The 6,000-nt window shown below is 38.3% G+C and overlaps 1 non-coding gene and 1 pseudogene across 1 annotated transcript; both read right to left on the bottom strand.

Annotated features, from left to right (window-relative positions):
- Positions 1 to 418: 418 nt before the first annotated feature.
- On the bottom strand, positions 419 to 484 carry LOC114625936 (annotated as a pseudogene).
- Positions 485 to 546, bottom strand: LOC114625942. Its single transcript, XR_003712155.1, has one exon. It is a non-coding gene; the product is annotated as a U7 small nuclear RNA (small nuclear RNA).
- Between the last annotated feature and the right edge of the window lie 5,454 nt (positions 547 to 6,000).

Genomic DNA, 6,000 nt, shown 5'->3' with positions numbered 1-6,000 from the left:
AGGGAGGGAGGGAGGGAGAGAGAGAAGCAACCATCTTGATAACCTGAGAGTTCCCACTGGAAGTATGGTCACACCACAGTAACCAAACTTATATTCCAAGCATTCCATGAGTCTGATGTTTTGAGCAAGGCATAGACAGGCTATTGACTCAGAGGTAGGGTTTGTGATCAGTGTTATGGAAAGAAGTGTTCTGGTAAGCCTAGGGAGTCTCACCAAAGGTCTAGAACTGGAGAGTAGAGTAGACAATAAATATATTAAAAGAGGGATGCTAAGGACCAGCCTTGGCTTGGAGAAGAAGGGGTATATGGGAGTGGCTAAAGAAATTACTCAAAGTCAGTGATAGGTTGAAGCTGACAGCTCTGTAGTCTGCTCAAGATAATTCTCTGCTCAAGACAGCTCTCTCTATTTGAGATAGGTCTTGAGTTTTCTAACCAAAGTCAGAAAACCTGTTAGAAAAAAAATTCTCAAAGAACTGTAAGAGCTTTTGAGTTTTCTGACCAAAGTCAGAAAACCTGCCAGAAAAATTCTAAAAGAGATGTATTAGCTCTCCAAACACTTCCCTCTAGGTAGCTTTCTCTTGCAGACCAAATCCTGGTCTTTTATTTGCATATCAATTCAGTCATAGAGCCCAGGTTCCCTTTTGATTGCTCCACAAAATCAGCATTTTATGACCTTAGCCCCTTGATTCATAGAAAAAGATAACAAGTAATTTTTTTTTAAAAAACACAGCAAATGAACTCCGAGATCTACCTGTCTTTGTAAGCACAAACAATAAGCTTAACTGGGTGAGATCCTGCTCTGAAATCACCACTCCCACCACCATCACCTGAACCTAAACTTGCTCTGTCCCAGGCTGATCTTGAACTCAGAAGTCTTCCTGCCTTTGTAAACACTCCTTTAGTTCCTGGTGCCCCTTTATTACTTCAACCATGAGCCTTGCTTTTTAATTATTCCTTGCCCTTTACTGACTCATTAGTGCAGCTGTCTCTGTTCTTTCAGGTCCATGAAGCCCCTCATACAATTTGTATTGTATCCTTGTATTTTATATAGTTGATAAATCCTGTTTATCTATTCTTGAACTCATGTTTTCAGATTTCTTTCCAACAATCTTAACGGCTCTTCTGAAGGTCACTTGTTGAGGAACACCAGATACACTCTCGCCTCCTGACTCAGGCTGTTTCTAATATTGTGGAATCATTAACCTTGGCAGAAACAATATTCCCTGATATTGGCAGGGAGAATATTTCCAAAAGGAGGAATATAAAGTGGTATATATGCATTATATACAAACAAGACTTATACCTAGCTACCATCAACACTTGTGGAGGCCCATTCCCTGTTGGCTCTGCTCCAGGAGTGAGAACTCTGCCATTTCATCTCTTCCACAGCCATGTAGGACTTGGCAGAGGGATTATTGAATCAGCCTATGAAATATTTCTAAAATAGTCCAGTAGAAGCTATCTTGAGCCTAAAAGGCTAAGATTCAGTAATTGCTCAGTCTATGAGGCTAGGTACCACAGCAGTCCTGATACCATACCAAAGGCCTATAGAGTTCCTGGATAGCACTGGTCCTTAGTCCATAGGGAAATCCCAGAAAAGACTGTTCTAGCATCAGTGAAGGAATCAATGGTGGCAGCAACAGGGTAAAATGACTTTGTGGGTTGGAAATCAAGCAAGTGAAGAAGGTTTCTTCTTCTACAACCTTTTGGTTTTTTGGATTTTTTTGTTTTTTTGTTTTTTGTTTTTTGTTTTAAATCTAGGTTGCAGCTACCAGCAGTCACTACCTACATTTGCCTTCCCTCATCAATTAAGCCAGCCAAGACAATTCTCCACAGAACCACTCACAGGTCAACCTGGTATATATAGTTCAATTGTAGCTCCCTGCTATGTGACTCTAAATTGTGGCAAGATGATATTAGAAATCAAATTTCATGTTCACTGGATGTGAACATGTATATTGTTCACAGGATGGGTGCTAAGTGGCTCAGGTGTCTTATTTTAACTTGCTTTATAAGAACTAGGAATATTAACGTGACTATAGTAATCATTTCACTACCTCAAACACTACATGTTTTAAATGCAATCAATAAATTAAAAATACAATCCAAGACCAACATGCAAACAGGTGTTACATCTCAATGCGTTAAGAAACTATTCAGATGAAATTAAACACGTACAATACAACCCTAAAGAACAAAATTCTTAGTAACAAATTTAACCAAGAGAAAGATCTGAATGTACCCTTAGTATCTATGAAAGAAAATGAAGATACAAAAAAAAAAGCCCCAAATTTCCAAATGATTGGTGGATACAGAAAATATTAAATAATAGTTGGTTCTGTATTAACATTTCAATATTCTAATATGATAGAATATCCTGTTAAAATAATTCCAAGAGATTGAGTAGCATTTATAATTACTGTATAAAATTCCCTTATTATGATATATTGGAGTGCCCTATTTAATATGATTATTTATATGTGTATGTATATATATACAAGAATATTATTCATCCTTAAAACCCTACCATTTACAGCAGTGCAGATAAGAACTTAGAGAACAACATTGCACTTAGTGACATAAAATTTTAGAAGCATAAGTATGCATGTGGGTGTAAAGAAAGCATTTTAACTCACCAAAGCAGAGTAGAACAGTAGTACTGGGAGATGAGGGGTCAGCTATACAGCTAAATAAGTTCCAGAAAGCTAACCTTTGCCATAGAGATTCTAATTAACACCGTGTTGTATGCTTGGAGTCTGTTAAGAGGTGACCAGGTTTTAAGTATGATAAAGGAAGTGTGTGGGATGATGGGTGTGTTAATTAGCGTCATTGTGGTAATGTATTTTTATAAAGCCATGTGGCTTTCATGTGTGTGTTCTCATTTGTCAAGTATGCCTCAATAAAACTGGGCCCAGGTTAGCATACAGGCAATACTGTGTTTTGAATTACTTTTGGAAACCGTACAAGGGTTCTGTTACTGGCCTTTTAGGATCTGTGATGCTTAGCAGATGTGTGCAGCAGGAACCAGATAAATCATGGCTGGAGACCTGCAGAGTCTTTGAACCTCAGGCATTTATCAGTTCACACGGGTATACACAAAGCCATCAAAACTACTTTGAATGTCTATGCATATTAATTTTGGGTCTGGCATTTGAGTTCAGTCTTTTGAGTTATTTCTTGCTAGTAGCACCTATGCCTGAGATGCCAACAATGGGAGTTGCTGCAAAGAGGTGGACTGACAGAGAATTCGGCTCCATAGTCTTCTGTGTATCTGCTTTGGGTTTTGTGAGTAATTTTGTGCCAGCCAAGACAGGGAACAACTCTCTGCTGTGTAGACCACTGGATATTTCTGTTTGCCGTTGAATCATGGCTGACATTGTAAACTGAAGCCTTTGCTTTCTTCCTATCAACAGCCATGTCTGTAATTCAGAATATCCTTTAGCTCTGATTACATAAGTAGACAAAGTTCTGTGTCCAGATGGAATTAATAAATTAGATTACTGTGCCTCTTGAAGTCAATGAGTTCTCTTCTAATTGGCTTATAGAGATAAAAAAGCACTCATATGAATAGGCTATCCTTCAAATATTCCAGGAAAACCAGAAAATTGAAATGTAATACTTTTAATGTACTCAGTACAAAAGGTATCCCTACAGAGGCCAACTCAAAGAAAGTAAAGAGACAACTGTAAGCTTCTGAGAGACCTGCAAACCACGTGTCCAATAAGGGAGCGCATGTCCCAAGTCCAAGTCCATGAAGGCCTCTTACAACTCAGCAATGAAGAGACAAGCCAATTAAAAAATAGGCCAAGGACTTAGACATTTCTTCCATCTGTTGTTTTTCAATGTCCACATGAGCAATAAACATATTGAGAGATGATTAAAATCAGTTATCAGAGACATGCAGATTAACATCACAAGGAGGTAACTGGATATCCACCAGTAATAGATACCAACAAGAAGGAGAGAATATGAAATGGCATGTGGGCCATATTAGAAAGGAAGTTAGCCTCTTCTTCAAATTTTAATCTGTGTAATTTATGACCCAGCAGTGTCCCTGGCTGTTTCCTAAAAAGAAATAGAACGGCATTTATATGCACACTCTACACTGGTGTTCCTAGCAGCCTTGTTCATAGTAGCTACGAAGGGGAAATGGCCCAGGTGTTCATCCACTAATGAACAGAGATGCCAAATGCATATGCAAGGGAATGCTGTCAAACAATAAGAAAGCTATACTATCAGCTCCGGTGCGCAGATGAACCTTAAAAGAATCTTAGACCTAGACAGATGGCTCAGCAGTTAAGAGCACTGGCTGCTCTTCCAAAGGTTTGTTTGCTTGGTTTGTTTCCCAGCATCCATATGGTGGCTCACACCCACCTGCAATTCCAGCTCCAGGGCATCAGACAGCCTTCTCTGGTTTCTGAAGGTACTACATACATACGGTGCCTAGGTATGCATGAAAGCAAAACACCCATACACATAAAATCAAAATAAAATAAGTGTTAAAATGGACAGAATCAGATGTGTATATGTAAGAAACAAGTCTGTCCCTATAAAAGGTCCACAAGAGGAAGGTCAGTGGAATCAGAAAGAGTTTCGGAGTTGCTCAGAGTTGTGGGTGTGTATAGAGTTTCCTTAAGGTGACAAAATGTTACAAAGTTACATTGTGACCATTTTTATACCACTACATGGATATAACAAAACACTAATTATACACTTTATACGTAAAGCAGTGACTCTGTGTTATATTTCAAAATATTAAAAATATTTTAAAAGTTAGTTTAAATAGGCTCACATTTAACCTATTTTTATCTTAGTAGGAATAGGCTTGATAGTTTGATTTATCAGTATTTGGTAAAATTAAAATATACTTTTTAAATTCTACTTGGAATATGTTCTTCTTAAACAAATATAGATCTACTGACCAAAGAATTGATATTCCTATGTCTATGAAAAACATAAATCAGTGTAGTCCTTCCCTGGTTGGTTTCACATAGCCTAGGCTGGTCCCAGACTTATTTTATAGCCAAGGATGACCCCAAACTCCTGATCCTCTTGTTTGTAACTCTCAAGTGTAGGAACTACAGGTTATGCCACCACACCAGGCTCAAATCTGTGTTAGAATCAAACCATTACAATTATGAAATTGCATTTTTGGCACTATGTTGTATTTTGTTGGTTTGATGGTACGTTCTGAGATCTTTAGGTTACTAAACTAAACTGAATAAAATAATGGATATTCATTGGGATGTCTGCATCATTCCTAAACAAAATTAAAATATTCAAACGCAGCATGACTTACTTAGCATTACTTTGAACTTGAAATTTTGTTTGTTTTTGTTTGTTTGTTTGTTTGTTTGTCTGTTTGTTTTTCAAAAGAGGGGTTTCTCTGTGTAGCCCTGACTGTCCTAGAATTCACTCTGTAGACCAGGCTGTCCTGGAGCTCACAAAGATCTGCCTGTCTCTGCTTTCCAAGGTCTTGAATTAAAAGTATGCACCACCACTACTGTCCAGCAAGGTTTTGCTTCTTAAAGTATTCACAGATCCACTCTTTCTGTAGTATATAAAATCATTTTGGGAACCTTGAGTATATAAGAGATGATGCATGTGCTTCCTGGTCTAAGCCTGGAGTGTAAGGGTAGGTGTGGCTGGGTAGCAAGCTTGAATGGTGGACAATCCCTATGGCCCAGCACACAGACATGGACTGTAAACATGCTTGTTCGCAGAAACAGTGATTCTTCTCCTGGAACAGTGTGCTCAGGTTATTTTTGTTCAACAAACTTCTTTGCAATCTTCAACTTCTTCTTCTGTTTTATATGTCTATGTGTGTTTTCTACAAATTTTGCATGTGTGCAGGGGCTAGCAGTTGATGTCAGGAATCAGCCTCAATCCCTCTTCCACCATGTTCACTGAGCCAGAGTCTCTCAATCAAACCTAGGCAGCTTGCCTAGGAGATCATTTGCCTCTATTTTATAAGGCTGGAATTACAGATGAGCTGAGATAT

Source organism: Grammomys surdaster, unplaced genomic scaffold (assembly GCF_004785775.1).
Source record: "Grammomys surdaster isolate TR1022 unplaced genomic scaffold, NIH_TR_1.0 224, whole genome shotgun sequence".
NCBI lineage: Eukaryota > Metazoa > Chordata > Mammalia > Rodentia > Muridae > Grammomys > Grammomys surdaster.
Note: the sequence above shows the minus strand (reverse complement) of the source record. Positions and strands in the feature narration are given on the sequence as shown.